This window comes from Marmota marmota, unplaced genomic scaffold (genome assembly GCF_001458135.2).
Source record: "Marmota marmota marmota unplaced genomic scaffold, marMar, whole genome shotgun sequence".
In the NCBI taxonomy this organism is placed as follows: Eukaryota; Metazoa; Chordata; class Mammalia; order Rodentia; family Sciuridae; genus Marmota; species Marmota marmota.
In genome coordinates, this window is record NW_026000174.1 from 63,018,849 (window position 1) to 63,031,280 (window position 12,432).

At 42.6% G+C, this 12,432-nt stretch overlaps 1 long non-coding RNA gene across 1 annotated transcript; it reads left to right on the forward strand.

Annotated features, from left to right (window-relative positions):
- The first annotated feature begins 434 nt into the window (after positions 1-434).
- LOC107135877 lies at positions 435-12,056 on the forward strand. The gene is made up of 3 exons (XR_007342447.1): positions 435-858; positions 2,682-2,797; positions 7,798-12,056. It is a non-coding gene; the product is annotated as an uncharacterized LOC107135877 (long non-coding RNA).
- Positions 12,057-12,432: the final 376 nt, after the last annotated feature.

Genomic DNA, 12,432 nt, shown 5'->3' on the forward strand with positions numbered 1-12,432 from the left:
CCTCCACAATGGTACTCTGATCTTGCACTTCCAGCCTCTGGAAATGTGAGAAATAAACTTCAATTGTTTCTACTTGTTCCGAGTAAATTTAAGTTCATTTTAAAGCACCTGATGATAATGCTAGATGATCATCGTAAGAGCAGCGCTGATATTCCAAGTTCCACAGCATAAACATGCAAGGTAAAATACAATAAAATAAACCGAGGACCAAAGACGTTCAGCGGAGCGTTGTGGCCACCACGTCCTGGGGAAGAGGCTTGGTGTGGGGAGCCTCCCATGCTGAGGCTCCTTCCAAGGGGGCGTCTCTGCGCTCAGTGAGGGGGCCACCCAGCCTCTTCTCCTGGGTGTGCTCAGGTGCAAGGACAGAGCGCGAAGCTGACACCCCCAGGAAAGGGCGGCCTTTCTGCCAGCCCACGCCCACAGCCAATCCTGGGGCTGCGACATCCCGGTGACGCCTGGGCTGCCCGCGCGGGTCCCTCGTGATCCGTTCTGGTGGTGGCGCTCTTGGCCACAACCGCAGCGTTAGAACCTCGGGAGGCAGATGAAGAGGAACCACCGAGGAAACAGCACCCTCCTGGATCCGAGAGGCCCGGGACTGAGGCCGCTGCCTCCAGAACCACGTCCCTCTGGCCCTGGGATCGGGGCATGACGTGAGTGTCACTGGGGACTCAGACCGGGTCTAAGGTCAAGAGTTGCCAGGTCCTGTCCCCTGGGACTTGGGTCCTGGATTCTCCCGTCACTAGGAATGTTTTACTGCTAACTACCCTTGAGTTGAGACATCCACGCTCCTCCTGCGCACTTCAGCATGGTTCAGGCGTCTTAGCGCCTTGCTCGTCTTTACCTGGGAGAATCTTCTCAGTAAGTAAACGCGGTGGGAAAGGTGCTTGGTGAGATGCCCACGGTTACAAACCAAGACCTGCGTTCTCAGCGTTTGAAACCACTGTTTTTCCTTTTCATTTGGATGCTATAGGATGTCCCCCTGAGCCTGGACGTTGACTACTTTGTGAGATCACAGTTCTTCACCTGGAGATTTTCTTCAGGGTTTCTGAAGTGATTTGCTTTGCTTTGTTGGTGTGTGTGTGTGTGTGTGTGTGTGTGTCACATAGCCAGGATTTTAAGTCATTTTATTCCAGACATACCATATTAATTTGATTAAAAGTTATTTGGAGTTTCAGCTTGCTCTTTGGGACAGTGGTGACAATACAATCGTGGCTACATTTAACACACATTTTCTAAGCTCTCTCTCTCTGTTAATGCTAATTGCATGAGTGGCATGAGCCCTTAGAATTAGAACCTTTAATCTCAAATACCCTGAAATGAAAGCTGGTCTGGTTATGTTTGCAGACTGCAGGAACAGAGGAACTTTGGCATGTGGATATTATATATTCAGCAATCAATCGTCATTTTGTTCACCCAGCTCTAAAATTGTGTTCTACACAATACTTAAGAGACTACAGATAAAAATATAAATATGACCCAAGCTTACAAAAAATATGATGTATTGGTGTAACTGAAACTGATCAGAAATGACTGGTGTGTCGTTTTGATGACACTGGAAAGGACGCAGGAGAGCACCTTTCGAAAGGCTCTTGTTTGTTTCGACCCTGTTCTGAATACAGTGAGGAGCCTTCTAAGTGATAGGATGACTGTAATGTGGAAATGGACCCAAGGGGCAAGGAAAAGAATAATGAGCTATCAGAAGGAGACCAATAGAGGGCTTCATAATAGTCCAAGCCCCCCACCAAAATCCCACATCAACTCAGAAATGTCTCCCATTTCTACCCCTGAACCCACCCCTTAGCCTTTAGCTTCTGCCTGCTTTGTTGGATAGTTGATTTGGTTGGCTTGGGCTGGCTTTGAGGGAAGAGGGATAAAGTGGAGCACGTGGAGGGAAACAGTGAGTGTATCCAAGCTTAACAATACATCAGTAAGGTCACTGGGCATGATTTTAATGCCACTGAGGAACAGCAGCTAACCAGGATTGAGGTCAGGGCCAACTTCTTATGTAAGCCAGCTCTGGGGGCAAAGGTAAGCAGCATGCAATTGCTTGGCCGCAGGGATCAGCCTCAGGGGCTCGGAGCAGTGGGTCAAAGCCTGCAGCAGAGGACCCTGAGGATATTTATGTGCAGTAACTACACTGGGTTCCAGAGAACCTGCACAGGCCATATTTGGAGTGGCTCTGGGGACATGGGGTGTTGGCTTAGGCACCTAGAGAATGCAGAGTCCACTAGGGTGCATCCCTGAGTCTGGATGACCATGGCAGGAACAACTTAGGTCACTCCAGGTAGGAGGGAGAGAAAAGAGTGGTGACTCATGTACCTGGGGACTGTCGATGCTGCTGGCTGGGTCCCTGGTCCAGGCAGCCACAGCAGTTACAGTCCTGACGCTCTGATTGGCTCCAGGGAGCAGGAAAGGAAAGGGCAGTGTCTCAGGCACCTGGAGATGCAAAAGTGGTTGGTTTTCTCAGCAGCAAGAGCTGCTCAGCTTCTCTGGGGTCCAAAGTCACAGACGCTGGGGTGACCTCAGTAGTGACAGCTGCAGCTGTGCAGACTACTTAGAGCCTCAGCAGGGAGGTCTGCTGAAGTCCTGTGCTGAGAAGGTGTCCGTGGGTCACTGTGATCCCCACCACATGGCTAACACTTACAGTGCCTGTCCCTCTTCCTTTTATTCCATATCTCCAGGCCTCTCAGCTTTGCTAGTCCCCACAGAGATCTGAGTGGGATGAAACTGCAGCTGGTCATTCCACCAGGGTCCTGAGAGGATAAGGAAGCTGGTGGTACACCCTGGTCTCTAGGAGGTGGGTATGTGTGCCAGGAAATTCCCTCTCTGCTGAGCAAAGCCAGCTCAAGGGATGGGGTGACTGCTTCTATTCTTTTTATGCAGTTCTTCTTCTATTTTTTTTAAATTTATTTTTAGTTATAGGAGGACACAATATATTTTATTTTTATGTGGTGCTGAGGATCAAACCCAGTGCCTCATATATGCTAGGCAAGTACTCTACCTCTGAGCCACAGCCCCAGCCCTTTATGTAATTCTTCTTAGGGTTATTTTTGTTTGTTTGTTTTTGTTTTTTCTTCCACTGTACTGCTGAGGCTCCTTAAATGGATTTCTATTCTCTCCTAGAATAATGAAGGTCTTATGAATATTCGTTTATGATTCATAAGCAGGTACAATGTGGAAAATATTTGAATCTGTCATGTGTTATTGAACCAATGTTTTTGGTAAATTCCACTCACTCTTATGTACTGAACTACTGTGAGAATTAAAAGCTTAATATTCCAACTTGTCCTATAAGATCGCAAACAGTTTCATGATTTAGGAATCGTATCATTTTATTATGATTTTTTGAGCTCAGTGTTTACATTGAAATTTTTCTGAGTGATAACTGTTTTCAAATCTGCTGCCCCTGTCCAGCATGGACAATGGAACCAAAGTCACTCGTGTGAATTTGGGATGACACAAATACCACGCAGACATGGAATACCTTTATATAAGCTTTAGGACGGCATTCCCCAGCTCCCAGCCTCAGGCTCCCACAAGGGGAGCAAGAGAAAGTCACGAGAGGCTGACGAGAGAGAAAGAGGGTACACTTTGTGGAGTTGGCTTTTATTGGGAGACACTGTTTCTTAGAACATTCTATCCAAAAAAGGACAAAGGATTTATGATTATATATGAGTACAAATGTAAGTATATATAATTACATATGTTATTATTATTATATGTATTATAAAATTACATATGATTATATATAAGATTACAAAGGAACAGGTGAGTGTAACTCAACCCCACTGGGCAACACCTACTCCTGAAGCCATGCCTCATTATCCAAGCAGAGGTAAAGCTCAAGTTATTGCAGGGCGCAATAATTGTTCAGTATTTCTTACTCAGGGCTTGAGGCATGTATTTCCAGAGCGGCTCCCAACATTCAAACATTATTTGAACAGTTTTGGGAATTAGCTTATGTTGCATACTTAATAGTATCTCTTAGTTAAATCTGCAATAACAAAAGAAGTACCTATATGTGAAACTTAAAATGTAATAATCATTTTGATGACAATTAACCTTTTTAATCACAATTAATGTAAAGATGCTCTATATTCTTCCCATCTGGTAAGAAGTTTAAAAAAAAAAAGTAAGATTAACATTTTCCCATAAGTTTTTTTAAGAGAGGGTGGGGGAGAGAGAGAGAATTTTTTTAATATTTATTTTTCAGTTTTCAGTGGACACATCTTTATTTTATTTTTTTTATGTGGCGCTGAGAATTGAACCCAGTGCCCACACAAGCCAGGCGAGCACGTTCCCGCTTGAGCCACATCCCCAGCCCTCCCATAAATTTTTAGTAGATACATTTATTGAGTGAGCAGTACTTTTTCAACTTTGATGCAAACACAAAAGAAAATGTCCATGTTTCAAAGTCCAAAGGGTATCACTGAGAAACTTCAATTAGAAGTGATTCATGTACAAGGGAATGGCATGCTAAAAGACAAATATCAAAAGAGCAATATAATTCTATGGATGTCTTCCAAGCAATGGAAATGCTTATAATAATATCATAGGCCCACAATTTGATATCAGTATCTGAGAATATCTGTGTTGAAAAATAAAGAATTTCAGTGATAAAATGCAAAAAAAGAAAAAAGAAAGAATGAAGGCTTTTAGTTTTGCCTGGCCATCGTTGCCTATAAACCCCTTTATCCCACCATAAAATATACTGACTGGCTAATTTGAATAATCAGAGAAGAGAATGCCCTCTAAGCCTCCATTCTAATGTGTAGAAGTAGGGCTTCCAGTGACCGAGTAGTGGCAGACAGTGTGAGCAGTTCTTCTCTGCAGGACACTTGGCATCAGGCCAGACCTATTCTTAAATTAGTGATTAAATTAGTGATTGTTTATAAATGAAATTCGGCAATTATGGCTGCCCTCCCCTTCTACCTGCAAAATGTATGAAGCCGACAGTGCTGACGAGCTCTTCGATGCTGGGGGTACTTACTAGGGGACCCTGTAGCCCACTCACAACTTTTTAGTCCACCCCTCATGCTTCTACATTTAAATGCTTACATAGCCATATACCTATTTGTGCTTTAAAAACGGATAAGCACTTAAAGGCAATGATAGAATATGCACATTTGCACTCCCCTACCACTTTAAACCAATGAAAAATGAGTCAGATAGAAAATATGTTCACATGTAATAGGTGTTACAGTCACCTCTGTTAACAAACTTCTTTTGTGTATCATAATGAACTTGTGCACATTCATAAACAAGCCATTCTAAACTGTTATGAGTTTTGCTTTTTTTCTTTTTGGCTGAGTTGCAGCAAGGCAGCCTTGCATGGGCTCTCTCTCGTCCAGCGAGGAGGTCCACAGAACAGGGTAGAGGAGAATGTAGCTGCGGAGTCACTATTCAAGGCCTCCAGAGACCAAGCAGGAAGCAGGTCTGACTTTATTGCGCAGTTACCAGGTATATATCTTCAGGCAGTACCTAGGCAGATTACAGGCAGCCACCAATACAATTTCTGGCCAGCTGTCCCTGCAGCAACCAGTCTCGGAGTAGGCCATGGAGCAAGGGCAGGGACTGCAACATGCAGCCTCGCGCCCAGGGCTGTGCCTACGGGGTAAGCGATTCGCCACTCACACACCTAGCATGGGGGAGTGGTTTGCCACTCAGATGCCCTTAATGTATGCCATGTATGCAGTACCCCATGCACTTGTCCCCACACAGCCTGTGGAGGCCCCATTAGCCTGGATTCTTTGTCTTTTGTGTACCTTCCCGAACATTCCCAACAGCAGTCTTGCTTTCTTTTAAGAAGAGGATTTCTGGGCACATCATTTTTTTTTCTACACCAACTACCTTCTTGATTTCTTCTGGAAAAAAATACAGTGAATCATGTAGGGACCCTAGAGTTATATGAGCTTTAATAGTAAGCAAAACAGTTACTTACATTGGGTAAATTTGGGGAACCCAGCTAGAAAGGACATTATTTTTAGAGAGTTGAGTTCACATTGTTTCTTAAGGTTTAAGGTTCGGTTGACTAGAAAAACTCTCTGCTTTATTGACCGTATTCAAATGGGTGGAGTGCAGCTATATTGCTGGGAAGTGAGTTCCTCTTTGACTGTTTTTGCCACTGCTCTCAAATATGAACAGTATTCTCTGCAAGATTGCAGCCCCTTGTCTCAAGTATCATCCCAGTAGTGTCTTTTGCCCCAAATCTTTTTATTTTAGCTACATCTTGCAGAGACGGTTTAATCCTGGCCTTCTCTCATTTGAAGATCACTTTCTCCCTAAGACTTCTTCCCAGTTCTCTCTTCCTCTGCTCATCCAACACAAGAACAAGCCACCATATCTGCTGGCAAACGGACACTAACAGGGGAGTTAAAGCTAGACTCACAATCTTGAAGAACCCCCTATTCTCAAAGTGTAATTCTTCTATCCACCTATGGCTTCACCAACCCAGTACTCCCCCGATGCTGTCTTCTCTCCCACATTCTCTTTCTACATTGCCCAGAGTGTTGGTGAGTACCAGGGTATTAGTCAGTGTTGCTGATGTAACAACCACAAAATTTCAGAAATGCAAGAAACAGCATTTATTTTTCCACTGACTAGAGCTTTGCCCAGGGTCGTGGGTAGACTGCGGACTTGCTCTTTGTGTTTCCTGGGGTCCACACTAAAGAATAGCAAACTCCTAGGATATTCTCACAACCGAGGTCAATGAGCAAGAAAGCTGATAGAAACGTACAATACCTTATAAGGCCTTGGCTCAGATGTAGCATGTGCATTTCCAGCAAAGTATGTCACACTATCAGCAAGGTAGAGTTCCAGTTCTCCCAAGAAGTGGAAAGGGGAACACGGCAAGTCACAAGGCAATCTGTGAAGGTTCAGAATCCTCCAATCAGGAAAGGAGAAAGAATAACTGGGGACAGTAATTGATCACAGCCACATCTCTGAGCCATCAGTAGACATGACCACTGGCATCTTTATGAACTTAAGATGCAAAACACCACCTCTTGTGCCAAGCCTGGAGTTTCAGCTTTTGTTCTGGAATACTACCACACTTCTCACTTGAGGAATATCCTCTGTGAGAAAGGCAAGGGGGCAGGGAATTTATTTTAAAGATGCAGGTATGTCTCGAAGTCCTCAAAAAGCAATTGGAATCTGGGAAATGAAAGTCATGTGAATTTTTAGGGAAGTTCTTTCCCTCCATCTCCTTACAGTGAGTGCCTCTCCCCTCTTCTTTCCATACAGCCGACTGTGGCAGTGCTACTATTTCTTGTTCAAGAAACAAGCCCCAAATATACCAAGACTCTATTGTCTTGGTGCTAAATGCAGTTTCCTGGGAAGGGAAATAACTATTGGCACAATTAGAATTGGATGTCCAACCCTCGTCCATCAGCTGTGGCCAAATAGGGGGGACATAACATAGCAATCAGAAACTCACACCTGAGTGACCCCTGTGGACTTAGGACAGCCAGTAATTCCAAAAACAAAAGGTGGAACTAATGAACTAAAGGTCACTACATCAAAAAGCATCTTCTGTCTCACTTAAGGGCCGTGGCGAAAGAGGTAGCTCTTGGTTTTCCCGGAAGTGATTAGCTTTCTAGCAGAGACCAATACCAGGGGGTTGATGTAAAACTTCTTCGAAATGTTTATGAAATAGTGAAAAATCAGAGGCTTCCATTTTAAGTGACTTTCTCAAAAATAATTAGTGTTACTTTTTCTCTGTGTTTCTCTACAGAAAAAAGAGTTATGTGACTTTCTCAAAAATAATTAGTATTACTTTTTCTCTATGTTTCTCTACAGAAAAAGAGTTCATTCATCTCCTGTAATTTCTATACAAAACCATAGTTAACATGCCAAGGAGATTTGTATTACTAAAGGAGACCAAAGCACTGGGGGTAAGGAATAAGTGCTACTGGGGTTAATGAATTATTCGTGTCACTTCTTACTAATACAAAGAGACATTGGTTGTAGCTACAAAGAACTCCCCAAAAGAAAGGAAGATTGATAAAAATGTTCTGAGGTGAGGACAATCACACTAGAGGTAATCAGAAACATTATGGATCCACAAACCATTTCTGAATATCTCAGCATTATCACAGCCTACCCAGGGTTCTAAGAAATACAACTGAGGTTGCTTATATTTGAGAAGTTCATTTTATGCCTTTGTAAACTGTTTGAAGCAAAGCACTGATGCATTAGTCAGATGATGTCCCCAAACCAGAAGGAGCTAGAGACACTGGGTTATAGTGTTGTCCACATGCTCCCCCTACATTCAACTCAAGGGAGTCATATAATGCATGCATGATCTCCCTCTCACTACTCCTTGACCTCAGACAGGTGTACCCTTTTGTCGTATCCACCAATGTGTGTGGGACTTGAATTCGAATTGGACCTAAGCCACGAAAATGAAAGCTTTCAGCAGGAAAATTCCCAAACCTCAGAGCTGAAACTGAATATCATATTTATGGGCAAGTCATCCAGTCCTATCCCTAACTGCCATTCCGCGTCTATCAGAATCAAGGCAGAAGTCACCAATAAATTCATGCCTTCGTGTTGCCTCAAGGTTGGTGTCATCTTCAAGAGAGAGAGGCTTATGACAACTTCCTGGCTTTCTGTCATGGTTAGCTTTACATGAAGACTTGGCTGACATGAGGTGCCCAAATATTGGGCCAGACATAATTCTGGTTATTCCTGTAGTGTGTTTGTGGATAAGAGTTACATTTAACTCAGTGGACTTTGAGTAAAGCAGATGGCCCTCCATCATCCAAACATCAGAAAGCTTGAATGGAAGGAAAGGCTCATATCTCTGGCCCTCTTGAGCAAGAGGAATTCTCCCGCAGACTGACTTTGCATTTCATCAACACCATGAACTCTCCTGGGTCTCCAGCATGCTGACCTTCTGATTGGAGGGAGAACATTGGCTATCCTAGATCTCCAGCATGCCACCATCTGAACCGGTATCACACAATTGGCCTTTGGCTCTCTCTTGGGTCTCCAGTCTGCCAACCCACACTGCAAATTTTAGGTTTTCCAGTCACTGTAATAATATGAGTAAATTCCTTAGAATAAGTGATACACACACACACACACACACACACACACACACGACATATATACGCATTCCTCCTATTGGCTCTGTTTCTCTCAAGAACACTGAATAAAATGAATTTTGGTACCGAGAGTAGTTCTAGAAGGAAAAGAATTTTCATCATGAGTTTCATGACCTGGTTCTGGAGTTTCTGGAATTGACTATCTGATTAGAATTTAAAATGCTAATGAAAGCTAAGGCTGGGAGGATGGTGAGTTTGAGCCCAGCCTGGGCAACATAGCAAGACACCCTCCATCTCAAAAAGATAATTAATCAATCAATTAATTAATTAATTAAATGAAATAAGGTAAAACGCTATTGACTTTATTTCCAGTAGTAAACAGAGCATTGATAGTTCATGGTGTGATCTGTCAATACATTTCCACAAAATATCACCATTAGACACCCCTAGTCAAAACATTTGCAAGAAGAAAAGATCTGAGGGATCCCATACATTATACTTGTTAACATTTTTATCAAACTAATGGGTGAACTGAGATTGGCTGGCCTCTTCTAATGCCACTAGACAAAGTGGGAGAAGAAAAGGATGAGCTCAAGGATTTGAATTCCCAGCTCAATTTCTGAACACGTGATATGAGAACTTCTAGACTGACCTGAAAAAGACTCATAAACTCCTATAGACCCAGGACTGAGATTGCTGAAACACAAACTCAGAATCTCATCCTGAAAGTGAATGACTTACAATGCAAATTGAATTCTCAGCCTCAGAGGGTATCCTCTGTTGAAGTCAGGGCATCGATTATCTACACGTATGCCACAAGACCCATTGTTGCCTAATCAATGAGACTTGCAAGAGGGATGTGTGAGAAGACTTTGAATCTGGGGACATTGAGTCCCTAAATTCTAATGAGCTTTCTTTTCCGGGAGAAGCAGTCTTTCCACTCCCTCTAAGGCCTGGCCCTGCGTTGCTTGAGGACACTGTCAGGGCCTCACTGAAGCAGTTGTCTTGCAGGAAAATACTGATTCTCCTCATGCTAATACTATCATCCTTTGCTTTTATACCACCCAGAAGTCCCAGCAGGCCTCTGAAAGTCAAATACATAGTGCGACCCATGAGGCAGTATACTAGGAAAAAACTACTTGAATTGGATTTTCTAATTTAAACAGAAGTTTAGGGGATATTGTGGGGTATGTTTGGATGTTGAGGGTGTAGGATAATAGTTGAAAGAATAAAGTTGAGTCAGGATGAATTTATTGCTATGGGCCCACCGGGCATATGCATTTAATATGGTAGCTAAGGAGTTAGAAAGGGCTCTCACGGGTTTTTTGTTTGGTTGGTTTTGGTTGGTTGGCTAAAACATGGATGAAAATGATAAATGAGCTAGAAATGCAATACCTGCCTTAGTTAACTATAGAGAAGAGTTGAAAGGCTTAGGGAGATTTAAATGTTAGAGTGGATTTTTAATTTAAGACCTAGTAACCTATCCTTGAAGGATCCCAAAGAAATACCTGTTGGCACAACTGTAAGAAATAAATGGTGGCAGGGGGAGCCCCAGAATTCTTTAAGAGCTCCATGATCCCTGCTTTTAATAGGGCACATCTTATATGGGGAACTGTGGACACATAATTGAGAAACCTAAATGGGAGTAATTGGATTCCTGGGGTGGCAAGGAGATGACAGGAGTCAGCTGCCACACTCAACTGCCAAGGGCAAAGCAGAAAGATTATCATAATGGAGTCAGTACAGTAATCAGAATAGTCTAACATGCAAAGGTCTATGATGTTGGATAATTAATCATAGTAGTTCTAGAACTGAAATAGAAATGTTTCTAAGTTCTTATTTGATCTGGATAAGCAGAAAAGTTCTAGGTCAAGTAGTCTAACATGAATCATACAAACAGAACTAGGGCTTCTCATGCAATTCCCAGGCTCAACTATTTACAGATCTATAAAACTTTAAATGAAGGGAGGCTGAGTCCCTTTGAGGAGGGACTCTCATATACTGCCAAAAATGTATACCATTAATCTTTCTCTAAATATTCCCCACAATTTTCCCAAAATTACCATGCATTAGGAAAAAAGGAAATAATTATAGTTTTCAGAAAACACAGGAGACTGACTCTGAACCAAGTTTAGGAGACCCAAAACATCACTGTGGTCCACCAGTAAGAGTAAGGATTCAGTGTTCAGTGAAGCTTCAGCTCACATCTATCTCGCACTGGGCCCTACGGTTCCCAAAGCCCATCCTATGATTATTTACTCAATTCCAGAATGCTTCTTTAGAATAGGTCTACTGAGCAGCTGGTCCAATCCCACACTGTTTTCCTGACCTGTGCAGTAAGGGCAATTATGGTAGGAAAAGCCACGAAGAAGCTACTAGAAGTGATTTCATACAGAATAACTAAACCAAAAGCAATGCTACATTCCTGCAGACCAGCCCATGCCACCATCAAGGACTTGAAAGCTTCAGGGAAAATGATTTCCATCACATTCAACTTGCCTGTCTGGCCTATGTAGAAGACATACGGGTCTTGGTGAATAATAGTGGATTATTCTTCTAGGCTTCATCAAGTGGTGATTCTCACCGCAGCTGCTGAACTAGAAATGGTTTAATTGCTTGAGGAAATGAACATGTCGCTTGTACCTAATTTGTAGCTACTAAGGGGGCAATTAACATTTATTCATCAATACTAGTGAAGAACACCAGAAGTAGTTTGCTTTCATCTGGAAACATCAGCAGGATACCGTGTCAAGTCATGGGTATATCATCTCCCCAGCCCTATGATGTCATCATTTAGTTTGCAGAGATCTTGATCACTTTCTCTTCCACAAGATATCACACTGGTCCATTTCTTTGATACTGACTTTGATACTCACTTCTTAGTGAGTAAGAAGTAGCAACTATTCAAAACTTACTATGAGGCATTTTACGTGCCAGGGCACAGGAAATAAGTTCAATCAAACTTCAAGGGCCTTCTACCTCAGATTTCTAGGGGTCCAGGAGTATGCAGCAGGTCAATCTAACCCTTCTAAGATAAAGGATGAGTTGCATCTGGCCTCTCTCACAATCAAAAAAAAAAAAAGAGGCATCACATCCAGGGGATCTCTTTGATTTTTAGAGACAACATGTTCCTCACTTGGGCATGTTATTCCAGTCCATTTACAAAGTAACCCAACAAGCTTCTAGTTTTGAGTGGGGTCAGAAACCACAGTCAATTTCATTTTTATGTATATCTATAAAGCACTAATTAAAAACTGTAAATTAAAAAAAACAACAACAGAGTAGAGGAGGGTGAACAGCAGGAGGGAGGAAGGGAGTAAGAAAAGGGAAGGACAGAGCCCTGCTTGTATGATTACATCAAAAGGTACCCTAATATAATATATAA